This window comes from Crinia signifera, chromosome 7 (assembly GCF_055691185.1).
Source record: "Crinia signifera chromosome 7, ASM5569118v1, whole genome shotgun sequence".
Classification (NCBI taxonomy): domain Eukaryota; kingdom Metazoa; phylum Chordata; class Amphibia; order Anura; family Myobatrachidae; genus Crinia; species Crinia signifera.
The window spans coordinates 68632833-68648211 of record NC_139223.1 but is presented as its reverse complement, the minus strand read 5'-3'; positions in this window follow the sequence as shown (position 1 = coordinate 68648211).

The window sequence follows — 15379 nt, the reverse complement described above, 5'->3', positions numbered from 1 at the left end:
GCTGGCACTTGGAGTTCCACAGTAAAAGAAATAGTTACATAAACACACTGACACCCATTTAAAATAAAACTTTAATACATACAAAGCCCATACATACTGATACTTACCTATCTTGAGCCCGTAGGTAGGTCACAGGGTCTTGATCCGGTGCCTTATCTTGGTCCGGATCTATGTCGGCATTCTTCTCCATGTCGATGTCCGTGTCGTTGTCCGGTCCGGGGTCCGAAGAAATCCATGGGGGACCTGTGGAAGGAAATCCTACTCACCCAGGTCATCCATGGAAGGTCTGAAGTCTTGATCCGACGTAGTCCTGGACTTCTGTCACCTTCTGTGACACGCCGGCATCTCCATCGGCTCCCCTCATCGGACTGTCAGAGGCGCAGAGATGTTTCATCTTCCGCGCCTCTGCATAGAATGATTCTATTGGCCGCTAGGCGGCCAATCAGGAGCTGAGAAAGTCCAGGACTACGTCGGATCAAGACTTCAGACCTTCCATGGACGACCTGGGTGAGTAGGATTTCCTTCCACAGATCCCCCATGGATTTCTTCGGACCCCAGACCGGACGACGACACGGACATCAACATGGAGAAGAATGACGACATAGATCCGGACCAGGACAAGGCACCGGATCAAGACCCTGGGACCAACCTACGGCTCAAGATAGGTAATTATCAGTATGTATGGGCTTTGTATGTATTAAAGTTTTATTTTAAATGGGTGTCAGTGTGTTTATTTAACTATTGCTTTTACTGTGGAACTACAAGTGCCAGCGGGCCCTTTAATGCCCTGCATGCTGGGACTTGTGGTTCTCCAAGTCCCAGCATGCGGGGAGGCTTGCTGGGACTCATAGTTCCACGGTATAAGATAATAGTTTTTCATCTATTTTTTTACACCAGTATTAGCTCGATGCCCACCGCTCAGGGGCATCGAGGACAGCCCCGGCCTTCAGCATGGACAGGTAAGTTCTGGAGGGGGGGACCCCTTCTTTGGGGGGGTCCCCACTTCCCCAGGACCCCTGCCCATGCTGACCGGTCAGGGGGTGAATGCTTTGGCCGGGGGGACTTGTATAAAAAGTCTCCCCCCGGCTGTGGCATTACCCTGCTGGCTGGTTGGGCCCGATGCTGGTTCTTGAAATACGGGGGACCCCTACTCATTTTGTCCCCCGTATTTTGGGAACCAGGACCGGCCCTTGAGCCTGGTGCTGGTTTTATAAAATAAACAGAACCCCGACTTGCTTGTTTCTGTGATTTTATGAAACCAGGACCGGCTCTTTCAGCCCGGGGCTGGTTATGCTCAGGAGGGGGGACCCCATGCCGTTTTTTCCCCGTTTTTTTTTAAAAACACAAAATCGCATGTTTTAAAATGCGCACATTTTCATGACTGAAAATGCGCACATTTTCATGAGTTAAAATTGCCGTAAATCGCACCCTATCGCACTTTTTAGCCGCGAATTCGCATCTCATTACATATGCGAATTTGTGGCAAAAAATGCGATTTTTTAATGTGCGATTTGCTGAGATTTTTTTCTGATGAAAAAAAACGCACCCTATTACATTTCGTCCCAGGTGTGTGGAGCTGGAGCAGTAACCAGCTGCTGGAAGGCTGATTCTGGGAAAAGTAGAGACAAGCTACTAGTGTCCATCAAAGGGGGAGATTCCCAGCTTTTGGAAAATACCCTCAGAAAAACTCTAAGTCAGACAGAACCTGAAATATCTGACTGGGAAGAGTAATTAACAGGCTTGGATGGGGACCACTGTTTTGAAGTCAGATATCTCCGGTTCCCAAGGGCCAATTTTTAAAATTATTGTACCCATGGAAAGAGGGGAACCTCAGCTTTCAGCCTAGGGCCCTTAGACTCCTGGGGGGGTTTCTGGGTACTCAAAAACCCCCCTGTGGGCCAGTGACGTGCGGTGAGGTCAGTCACTGGTGAGGCTCTGATTGATACCCTGATATTATCTAGACTTCATATGAGGAGACCTTGTTTCAGTCTTTGAAGGAATAATGATGGATATATATATATATATATATATATATATATATATATATATATATAATCATGTAAACAAATGCAGAAAACCAGAAGTCCAAAGCACCTGAACAGACCAGCACATCCAATACTTCAAATGATGAAATAAGAAAGAATTTAATGAAGGGTCATGATACTCATCACATAGACGAGATAAGAAAAAAGAGGGAAAGATGTCCTATGTCGGTGCACCAGTATGAAATAAAACGTAACTTTTATTATTGCTTTATTTAAGAACTGCGAGATAAAAATGAACACATATATTTAGACAAAGGGGGGGTATAACAATTTATTAAAAACCAAGGTGGCGGGCAGATGCCTGTTATGTACTGTAATCAATGTACTGTTTTTGTTGACAGTGTACTCCTGGTCAGTTTATCACTGTACAGACCAGGTATATTTAGTACCGGTAGATAATGAACCCTAGTGGGTAAATATATTATGTGCCGCTCAATGCACTCATGTCAATAAGGAATTTGACACGTTTATCCTAAATACTTGGATGATGCTCAGATGTCATTGACATACAGCTAATCATATAGTAGCGTATGGGGTGAAAATCACTCCGCCTCCCAAGGGGAGAGTCACTTATCTGAGTTATTAAATCACAAATTAATGCAGGTCCAACGGTTTGGAGCACTGCCCAGGATAAATACTGAGACTCCTAATGGCTATAGTCTGCCTAATATGGGAGTCAGTGCAGTAGAAATAGTGCTCGCTGAGTGCTAGATAATTCACTGAGCCAGTCCAGTGGAGTCGCCTCCAAGTGGACCGTAGTGGACTACAGTGAACGCCCTGAAAAGGGCTATTGCGGCATGGCACAGGTCAACAGATCAAAATGCATTAGTAAGAAAAATAACAAACAGTTACAGACATCTGCCCGCGCACCGCTAGCCGGCACGCGCTTCGCAGATTTTAGCTTCCTCAGGGCCAACCAGACTGAATGAGTGCAGGGTTTTTATACCTGTAGTGATGTATAATGCCCCAATGATGGTGCGTCTTGTTGGACGCGCCCCCGGAAGTCAGTCTTTGATTAAACAGTCCAAAACATTTTGGAATAAAATGACTTTTGAAAGCTATCTCAAGCAAAAAATAACCCCACGTGGATTGAGACCCCGGGTTTTTCCATCATTTGAGCTAGCAAATGAAACACTAAAAAATGAGTGGGAAAAGACACTCACTCAATGCTCCTTTGAACTTATTGCTATCCTTATAAGACATGATGAACTGGTTTTGGAAAAACATAATTCTGATATTGCAAAACTCAGTACTAAACTGAAGGAGTTTGAGGGACTGGACAAATTCCAGAAAACTTATCATAAGTTTAAACTAGAAATTGAAGGGATGGAGAAAGAAATTATCAGTAGGAAGAAGAATAAGCTACAGAGGGACAGGGATGATTTTATGTCTAAAAAGGTGTACAGATGGAACATACACAACAATAGAAGGACACCATCTTCCAATCCCCTCAATGTCAGCAGCACAGATGTAGATTCCTCTGATAATGACTCCACCCCTGGCACCTCCTCTTCAAGATACTCACAGAGGCCTTTTTTAGGGGTAAGCCCCAGGGACACCAGGGAACATCTAGGGTGGGATACGGCAGGACAAGGAGGGGGAAGAAGAAAGAAAAGACCTATGAGGGAATGGCGAGAGGATCTGAGGGAATACCAGAGGTATCGGAAATGACAACATCCGACTCAGATTCCCTCAAGATCATAAATCTATCAGACCATATCCTTAACGAGCAGCAAATCCGTGTACTACAGAAAGGTCTAACTTTCTCCCCCACCACCTCCTTTAACAGATTTGATATCGAAAAGGATCTCAATCTGTTTGCCCGCAAACTACTTATTAAGAAATTTTTTTGCAAAAAAGACAATCCCGACCCCATCCCTAATAGCCCAGCCTCCACATCATCTGGCACAGGTCCCCTTTGGAACAGGGAAGAGGAGCAGGCACTAGCAGATCTAGAGAGCCTCCAGGGAGATGAATTTTTGGATATGTCCAGCCCCTCTCAGATGACAGACATGGGCAGACAAACAGGAACTCTTAAAAAGAAATCTAAATTCTATCCCCACTTCCAAGTTTGTCCAGTAGTGAAGACTTATGTCGACCTGGTCAGTCAAGATCTTGATCGCCTTGAACGTAATAAACATGTTTTCCAATTTGAGGATAACCTGAGCCGACAAGAGAGGGAGGCTTTGAAAATAATTAGAAGTTGGGATGACACCATTGTGAAACCGTCGGATAAGGGCGGGAATGTTGTCCTGTGGTCACGAACACTGTACGTGGAAGAACTAGAAAAACAGCTAGGAGACCGTACATGTTATAAAAAACTTACCTTCAATCCGACCCAGGATTTTCTATCAATCTACTCCCGAATATTAGAAGAGGCCTTACATCTAGGGACCATCACCAAGTCCCAATCAGACTTCCTACAGGTCAAAGATGTTAGAATACCCACCCTATACCTTTTGCCCAAGGTTCACAAAAATGACCGAATACCACCTGGAAGACCCATAGTGTCTGGCATAGGCGGCCTCACTGAGAAGGCCAGCCAATTCGTTGATACTTACCTCAGAGAACATGTTCTTACATTACCATCATATGTCCGAGACACTATGGAGGTACTTACCAAACTCCAGGATGTTATACTAAGTAAAAACTCTTGGATCATTACCTGTGATGTGGAAAGCCTCTACACTAGTATTCACCATCAGTACGGTGTGGAGGCAGTCCAGTACTTTTTGAACATGGGCAAGGAGAGCGACTTCAATAACTTCCTCTTACAACTGTTAAGATTCGTATTAACAAAAAACTACTTTGTTTGTAATGAAGGCTTCTACCTCCAGGTACGGGGGACTGCGATGGGGAGCACTTGTGCCCCCACGTATGCGAACCTGTACCTGGGGTGGTGGGAGCGAGAAGTTGTTTTTAATGAAGCCAATGAAAAGTACACAGACCATGTACTACTATGGCTGAGATATATTGACGATCTCTTGATTCTGTGGGAAGGAGAGAAAGAGCTCTTCATTGAAATGATTGATATGCTCAATAAAAATCATCTCAACCTACGCCTGACTTATGAGATGAGTCAGAAAGAAGTGAACTATCTAGATCTTCACATCACCATTGAAGAAAATGGGTCTCTCCATACTGACCTTTACCGCAAGCCGACATCGACCAACTCCCTGTTACACCATTCCAGTTCACATTTCCCTCCAGTTATTAAGGGACTGCCTAAGGGAGAATTCCTGAGAATTAAACGAAATTGCTCAGATGATGGCAAATATCAATTCAGAGCAAAGGAACTCAGTAACCGTCTGTCGGACAGAGGTTACAGTAAAAGGAGCATAAAGAGAGCATATAACGAAGCTCAATTATATGACAGAGAAAGACTCTTGGTGCCGCGAAAAAAGGATAACTCTCAATCCAATGAACCTGTGAGATTTATTGGAACATATTGCAAGGAGTGGCAATCTATACAAGGCATCCTTAACAACCATCTTGACGTGCTAAAGACTGACCGAGATCTGGCCAATACATTGGGCGACAGAGTCCAAATGAGCTGGCGCAGAAGTCGCAATCTCCGGGACACCCTGGTCCATAGTCATCTGGACAAAGTCAATAAACGTTCACCACAAAAATTGGGATCATACAAGTGTGGATCCTGCAAAGCCTGTACGTTCATGGTCCAAAAACAACAGTACATTGATAAATATGATCACACATGGAAAATCAGAGACTATATAACCTGTGATACAGCAGGGATTGTGTACAATCTTGAATGTCCCTGCAAAAAGACATACATAGGGAAGACCATCAGGCCCCTAAAAAAGAGGATACTGGAACACATTTCCAGCATCAAAAACGCTGAGAAAGACAAACAGGCCATGAAAATGCTCACCCCTGTCGCTCGACACTTCTACAAATATCATCAGAGTAGAACTATTGGGTTGAAGGCATATGGCATGCTGAAAGTAAATATGGGGATTAGAAGAGGGGACATAGATGCAGAGTTACTGAGGCAGGAAACCAGACTCATATTTATGATGGACACCATGTCACCGAAGGGCCTCAATGAGGAAAACAGTTACTCTGCATTTCTGTAACTTGTGCATAATTATTTCTGTCTTTTCTATTTATGTCATTAAAAAACCGGCATTTAAACAACTATCGATACACAAACACAAGAAGATACATGTGCTATTCTTGGGATACAGGCCAATTTTTATATTATTATTATAGGACATACGTTAATATTTCCTAACAAAAGAGTGATATACATTATATATACATTTATATACTTTTTCTCTTTATTATTATCACTTTTCTGGCTTAACAGCCACTGCACTGGTATTTCTGCTAAACCTGGTGTTTAAAATTTTATAATAATACACTACTTTCTTTATGACCACACACCATACTAGTTGTATCAGAGTTTCATATATTTTCTTTTCTTCTTTTTTTGCCGTGACACGTTTTTTGTGTGATATCTCTGTGTGCACACACTATAAGGATACAACCCATTCTTATGTATTTTTACCGCAACACTATTTTGATAGTATTGGCACTAAGAATTAGGATTCTTCACTTCAGAATTATGAGCGCACTATGAGGGGCTCCAAATGTATCTGGAATCAGGATACATCACGTTTACATCCCTGTTACACACTCATTATCACATTTTCTATGATTTACTTATTATCACGATATTCCATCATTATTATTTCCGAGAGAATTTCTTGAACCTGTTTATCCCACACCGTATAAAATATACCACCAACATACTCTCAATGTTTTCAGCGATTATGCAAATTTCCAAGTGATATCGGATGATATCCCCTGTAGAAACCCAGAGTGGGATCACAATAACAGGACATACGGTACACAAATTGTCCACGATCACTATGGCAACATTACGCAAGCCAGATGTAAATAGTTGGATCGGAGGTAGCATAAGTTCCCAGCGATCATTTTAAAATAATTCTAGTGACCCTGAACGAGATCCCCCAGAGAAATCCATAGCAGGATTACCATAACAGGGAACTTAACACACTAACTGTCCATGATCACCATGGTAACGTGACGCCAGGCAAATGTAAACACCAAGACCTGAGCGAGCACACGTCACTGAAGCGCCGACAACTGGACAGGCGCCAATCAATCCGGCTTGGTAACCATACCAACCTCAGACGCATTCACGCGTTATCACTACTAGACCACACATGATTGGACGGGGTAAGACGCGCGTCATCAACGCGCTCCCGCTTAGACGTACGCATAAGTGGTAACCAGGGCAACGACACACGATACCCGAACGGGATAAGACGCGCGTCATCAACACGCTCCCGCTCAGACGTACGCACAATTGGTAACCAGGACAACGATACACGATACCCGAACTCAGAGTAGATCATCCGGAGGCTCGCCGGATAGGGAGCTCCGCGATTGGATACCTGACTCTAGACTGACTTCCGGGGGCGCGTCCAACAAGACGCACCATCATTGGGGCATTATACATCACTACAGGTATAAAAACCCTGCACTCATTCAGTCTGGTTGGCCCTGAGGAAGCTAAAATCTGCGAAGCGCGTGCCGGCTAGCGGTGCGCGGGCAGATGTCTGTAACTGTTTGTTATTTTTCTTACTAATGCATTTTGATCTGTTGACCTGTGCCATGCCGCAATAGCCCTTTTCAGGGCGTTCACTGTAGTCCACTACGGTCCACTTGGAGGCGACTCCACTGGACTGGCTCAGTGAATTATCTAGCACTCAGCGAGCACTATTTCTACTGCACTGACTCCCATATTAGGCAGACTATAGCCATTAGGAGTCTCAGTATTTATCCTGGGCAGTGCTCCAAACCGTTGGACCTGCATTAATTTGTGATTTAATAACTCAGATAAGTGACTCTCCCCTTGGGAGGCGGAGTGATTTTCACCCCATACGCTACTATATGATTAGCTGTATGTCAATGACATCTGAGCATCATCCAAGTATTTAGGATAAACGTGTCAAATTCCTTATTGACATGAGTGCATTGAGCGGCACATAATATATTTACCCACTAGGGTTCATTATCTACCGGTACTAAATATACCTGGTCTGTACAGTGATAAACTGACCAGGAGTACACTGTCAACAAAAACAGTACATTGATTACAGTACATAACAGGCATCTGCCCGCCACCTTGGTTTTTAATAAATTGTTATACCCCCCCTTTGTCTAAATATATGTGTTCATTTTTATCTCGCAGTTCTTAAATAAAGCAATAATAAAAGTTACGTTTTATTTCATACTGGTGCACCGACATAGGACATCTTTCCCTCTTTTTTCTTATCTTGTCAATTTCTCATGTCCGAGGTAGCACACCCCCACAGCCACCACTAGTAACTACTGTTATTTAAATTTAGGGGGTCCACCCAACATACCTTGTCTTGTGCGACCCACAATATCCCCCAGTACCGTCATCACATAGACGGGCAGCAGCTATCTTTTATCCACATATCCAAAAGTGGTAGCAGCACAGAATTGTCCCATCCACGAGTAGCTCCCTGACGGGCCGTTTCGGCGATACAACGCCTTTTTCAAAGGGTAACCACTGAATGTGAACTAACCAGACCCTAATAACACAATGGAATGTACCACTACTTACCTGGCATAGGGTGATCACCCCGCACTCTCCCGCCGCGTTCCCGCCATGTCAGCGCCGCATCTCACAGCCGCGCCATTGCCTCTCATTCCGGAACCAAAAAAACGGAAGTGGAACAAAAGACGCTGGCCGCAGATCCGGGGAGCTGCAATAGCGGGCGTACAGACAGGAAACGTGCAGGACGCCTCCCCGTTGCCATGGCAGCGCGGAACTCGCATACTAATTCAAATAGTTAACCTGTGAAAAACGCTAACAACCTTATGTAAACATGACAAGTGTGTACATATTTGCAAAAGTGCCCTGTCGGCCTGATGGTGAACATCATAGCTTATACAGAGTAAGACATACAAATAGAAGACGTAGTTTACATAAAAATATAACAAATGTGAATGAGGGGGGGCATGGGGGCGGCTGATCCGAGAATTCAGTAAAAGGAAGATAATATTATTAGTTGCTTCGCACCACCATTGAAAATGGTGTGCAAGATGCTTCTTTATAAAGAACCTAATTCACATACACTATCAGCCAACACACAAGCCCCACATCATATCAAAAATAATTATAAACAAGAAAAAGCATGAAAAAAATATAGAAAAATACATAAGCACATCTAAGAAAATGGTAAATAACAAGCTAAAGAGATAATATATCATAAAGGTCTATGGTCAAATATTGACCACATATGTCCGATCAGGGACACCCCACACAGCCATACTAAATGAAAATTGACATATTGATCTCCTCATTTAATCCCTGCGGAGCCAATGATTGAAGATTGTAAATCCACTGGCTCTCACGCTGGAGTAGGCGTTTGTGTCTGTCCCCCCCTCTTCTCAATGGGGGTATATGGTCGATAGGCATAAACTTAAACTCATTAATCTTATGACCGCAATAGGCAAAATGTCTGGCGACTGGCGGGGTGGTGTTGTCCACCTTAAGCAATGCTTTCTTGACAGATGAGCGGTGGGCTGCTATTCTCTCTTTAAGAGAGCGGACTGTTTTGCCCACGTATATCTTGTGGCATGGACAGGTCACCATATACACCACGAATTTGGTGTCACAGTCCATACGGTGCCTTATTTCAAATTTCTGGCCCGTCTGTGCATGCTGCCAGCTGCTGCCCGTGATGATGTGTCCACAATTAACACAGCCTGAACATCTGAACGAGCCCTTTCTCGTACTCAGCCATGTACTTGGTCTGTCTACTCTCGGGCTAATATCTGAGTAGATTATACGTTGTCTGATGCTCTGACTCCTCTTATAACAGAACATTGGAGGTAGTTTGCACATCCCTCCTATCAGAGGATCCGTCTGTAGGATATGCCAGTGTTTCATCATTACTGCTTTGAGTTTACCAGACATGATGGAATAGGTATTTGAGAACATCATCCTCTCTTCCTTAGACCTATTCTGTTCGGTCATGCTCAAAAGCTCGTCACGGTTGAGTGCTCGACATCTCTGTTTTGCACTTTCGATCTCCTTGGCATCATATCCCCTTTGTATAAAGCACATGCCCATCTCTTTGAGGGTTTTCTCAAGATCTTCTGGTTTAGATGTAATCCTCACCGCCCTCAGTAGTTGAGCATATGGCAGTCCCGCTTTGAGGGGCTGAGGATAAAAACTGGATGCTAAGAGCAAACTGTTTCTATCCGTGGGCTTTTTAAAAAGCTTAGTAACAAATCTCCCTTCGACTATTGACACAGCAACGTCCAGGAAATCAATTGAATCATAGCTGGCTACGTGGGTGAACCAGATCGAACCAGGGAGGTTGTTAAGCTGCATGACAAACTTCTCCAAAAGTTCCACCCCACCGGTCCAAACAAAAAATAAATCATCGATATATCGAACATACATCGAAATAAATTTGGAAAAATTAACATCAGACATAATAAATTTTTGCTCGAAATCATACATAAAAAGGTTCGCATACGATGGGGCCATATTGGACCCCATCGCAGTCCCCTTAAGCTGCAAATAAAAACTATTATCAAAAAGAAAATAATTTTTATGCAAAATAACCTCGATTAACAAAATCAAAAATTCCGTAGCAGGACCGGTGTAGTGGATACTAGAGGAGATAGTTCGTCTAATAGCAGCCACTCCCTCCTCATGACCTATATTTGTATAAAGGCTGGTGACATCCATGGTCACCAGCATGCTGTTGGGTGGTGGCCCCTCAAGCTCCATAAGTTTTTTAAGAAAATGGGTAGTATCACGCAACCAATATGGAGTGTTTTGAACCACCGACTGGAGATGGTAGTCCACATACTGCGAGATGGGTTGGCATAAAGACCCTATGGAGGAGATGATGGGTCTCCCGGGTGGCGAAATCATAGATTTATGAATCTTGGGTAATATATAGATGAGGGGAATCCGTGGATATTCCTGTATTAGGAACTCGGAAATCCCCTCATCTATCCACCCATTGGTTAATCCCATGCCAATAATGGAATCAATTTCAATCTTATACTTAGAGGTTGGGTCAAAACACAGCTTCTTATAACATGTAGCATCCATGAGCTGCCTTTGGACCTCTTCGATATATTTATCGCGGTCCAACACCACTATCCCCCCGCCTTTGTCGGCGGGGCGGATAATGATGGCCTTGTTATCACGTAGTGATCCCAGGGCCAACATTTGTTCACGTGAGAGGTTGGATCTCTGGATCCTAGCTTTCTTGAACTCAGGCAGTGCTTCATTGCGTACAAGGCGCATAAATGTGTCTATGGACGCATTGTTACAGGGGGGATCGAAAGTGGAGCGAACTTTAAAGGGACTAATAACATTGTCAGACATGTTGGACTTGTGTCTGGCAAAGTGGTCCTTCAACCTGAGTTGACGGTGAAAGCGATATAGTTCAGTCTCGCAATCAAAGATTTTCTGTCTGTATGTAGGGACGAAAGTGAGGCCTTTATTCAATACCTCCACCTCAGGTCCCGTAAGCTGATAAGTAGACAGGTTAAAGACCATTATTTCCCCCTCCCCTTTCTGCTTTTGTTTTTTTCTGTGTTTTGAGCCACCCCTTCTGCAAGGTTTTTTCCTCTTGGCCTGGTACGTGTCGATGTGCCCTCTCCTAAAAAAGATGCCTTAGCACCCTTGGGAACTTGTTCTGTTTCACTTTGGGAGGAATCAACATCAGTGAACTCAGCATCATCTCTCCTTCTATTACCAAACCCACCTCTCCAGTTTCTACGAATTGGTTGACCTGAGAGCCAGGGATAAACCTTGGCATCCCTATAGTCTTCTTTTACCTTCCTATATTTGCTTTTTTTGAAGATAAGCAGTTCTGATTTAAATTTGGATACTGCATCTTCCAGCTTGACAAGCCACTCACCCCCAGCATCATCATTTAAACAGGTGATACCCGTGCTCTCGCACTGGTCAATCTCCTGTTGTACCGAAATTATATCTTTATATATATATATATATATATATCCATCATTATTCCTTCATTAGGTTCAGTGCTGCCAGGACTGGTCTGCTGAAAAGATCCTCTGTGCCACTATCCCAGAGGGACATAATGTGTGGGGTGTTCTGAAGGCCATGCACCTAAACCATACCCTCCAACATTTGAAGGGCAGAAATAGGTACACATTCAGAAAGGGGGCGTGGCCATGTGGAAGGGGGCGTGTCATAACACAAAAGGGGCGTGACATTACACAACACATCGTAATGCCCGTTACACATTTTAGTAAACGCCGTAATGCCAATTACACATAAGGCCACACACCGTAATGCCTATTACACATTGTACAACACATCGTGATGCCCATTACATACTAAATAACAAACCATAATGCCCATTACATATTTGATGCATAAATGCTGCTTACCTACATGCTCATTGCTAGAGGGTTCTTTCTTGATGCCAGGGCTTCATGTTTGATGTCAAGGAGGATTTGGCTTCATGCTTGTTGCCAAGAGGGAGTGCATGGCATGTTGCCAAGGGGGAATATAATGCTATAATGCCGATTGCAAAGGGTGGGGGACTTGCTCGTTGCCAAGGGGGGGGGGAGAAAATGCTGTTGTCAAGGGGAGGAATTGCTCGTTGTCAAGGGGGGGAGAAAATGCTCTTGTCAAGGGGGGGGGGGATTGCTCGTTGTCAAGGGCGAGCCGCCGGACACACACAATTGAATAAAATGATAGCCGGGCAGAGAGAGCAGTCTGTGCGCGCTGCCCGGCTGTATAGTGTAAGCAGCGGCAGCATCCTCGTCCCTGACCCTCACTATTTTCAATTCTCCCGCTGGGCGCCGCGGCTGCGAGCCAATAGGAGGTCGCGATCAGACAGCCAATCATGAGCGGCTGCTAGACCGCGACCTCCTATTGGCTCGCGGCTGTCCACTGACTCCAGCCTGAGCCTAGGGAGAAAGAGCCTGCCCTGGGCTGGGCCTTGAATTACGCGGCAGAGACTATGCTGCTGCTGCCGCCGCTTTAGGTAAGCAGAGGGCAGAAACTAAATCCAGCTCACTGCTGTCTGTGCGCTGCCCGGCTCTGAATTCGGTAGATTCGGTACATGTTTAATTTGCCGGTACAGACCGTAAAAAAACGGTACTGTACCGGCAAATTCGGTACTGTTGGAGGGTATGCTAAACTAGTCCGACACCGTGATGAAAGGTGCATAGATAGTATACATGCCGAGTGGAGGAAGACTGCGGAGTCCTATAGAAGCAGTGGCGTAAGTTTATAAGAGATGCCCGGAGGCAAAAGTGTGATGTTGCCCCCCTTCTATCACCCCCCCCCCCTAAAAAAAAACAAACTGCTTTCTTAAGACTATTGGTTAGCTATCCTATAATGCAGACACACCCACAGGGGCACATGCACACACACACACACACACACACACACACACATATACACACACATATACACACACAGCCACACACATATACACACAGCCACATACATAGAGCCACATGTATACACACTGCCACATACATCACATGTATACACAGACAGTAGCTACAGTGCATATGCACATAAACCCACAATTATACACTGCCACAAACACACACAAACACATGTATACACACAGCTACATATGCACCTACACCCACATGTATACACACAGCAACATACAACCACACACACATATGTATGCACACAACCACACACACATGTATACACACACACACACACACACACACATATGTGTATACACACAGCCACACACACCTCTGTAAACACACAGCCATATATGCACACATAGCAACAAATGCACATAAACATAGCCCTATATCAGGGGCAAACGCAGGATTTTCAGAAGGGGGTTTCCAGAGGTGCAGAGCGAAGTACGAAGATGGACATATAGGTGACCCAGTATATGTTTTGATGTCCCGCGGGTGGTAGAGGGTATTATATCAACCGCTCAGCATGTAGGGCCTGGATCAGTAATTTCCACTAATTACCCCTTTACTGCACAGATGGTGGGAGATGGGGTATGAGAAGAGGGCATTGGGCTGAATGAAGGGGCCCTGATACATAACTTCCAGGGTGGTAGAGGATGTTTAATATGCAGAGGAGGGGTGTATAGTGGAGTGGGCTTATTATTCATAATTATCTGGTGGGAGGACAGCTTGCTTGACTGCAGATATCTCCAGTTCCTGGAAATAGATTTCTTATATTTTAATGGAATTAAAAACTAGAGAATCCCACCTACCAAATGGTTGGGGGCGAGGGGATCAGAGTTCAGGAGGCAGAGCAATCTGCCAATGAGTATATAAAACTACATACCAGGTGTGTGGAGCTGGAGCAGTAACCAGCTGCTGGAAGGCTGATATCTCTGGTTCTGGGAACAGTAGAGACAAGCTACTAATGTCCATCAAAGGGGGAGAGTCACAGATTTTGGAATATATCCTCAGAAAAACTCTACGTCAGACAGAACCTGAAATATCTGACTGGGAACAGCAATTAACAGGCTTGGATGGGGACCACTGCTTTGAAGTCAGATATCTCCGGTTCCCATGGTCCGATTTTAAAAATTCTTGTACTCTTGGAAAGAGGGGACCCTCAGCTTTCAGACAGTGGCCCTTAGATTCCTGGGGGGGTTTCTGGGTACTCGGAAACCCCCCCTGCGTGCGCTACTGTATATAGATACACACACACTACACATAAATAGTTTAACAAACACTATAAAAGAGGCATACCTTCCATAGCATGAACAGAAGATCGTGGGGGGTGAAGAGCTGGACGGGCTGCCGGGCTGTCAGCAGGACACAGGGGCTCTGTGTGTTACAGGATGTCCCGTCTCCTCCTCTCACTGAGCTCCTGGAGCAGCGCTGCTAATCACTGCAGGCAGCGCTGCTCCCATACAATATTCTAGCTGGCGCGCAGGGGCTGGATGGAGTTCAGAGGCCGGGTGTCCCGGCGGCAAATGACTCCGAGACTTCCGCCACTGTTTAGAAGCCTGTACCTGAGCTCACAGAAGCCAGATCTCCCCCTGGTGCATTGTTCCTCAGCCTTTCAGGAGCAGCAGCCAGTTACTGCACATGCTGTGCTGCCCCGAGCTGCTAGCACACAGGAGGAGGAACGCGACCGTCCCAGCCCCTGCTCTTTATGGAGCTAGGGATGTGTTGCCGAGTCCTGCTCCCTCCACCGAATATGCCCGCTCCCGCCGCCGCTGCCCGCTTCTATCGTTGCTGATTCCTGACATCGCAGATGCCCACCATCACCTCCTCCAGTGCCCGACAATACAGGT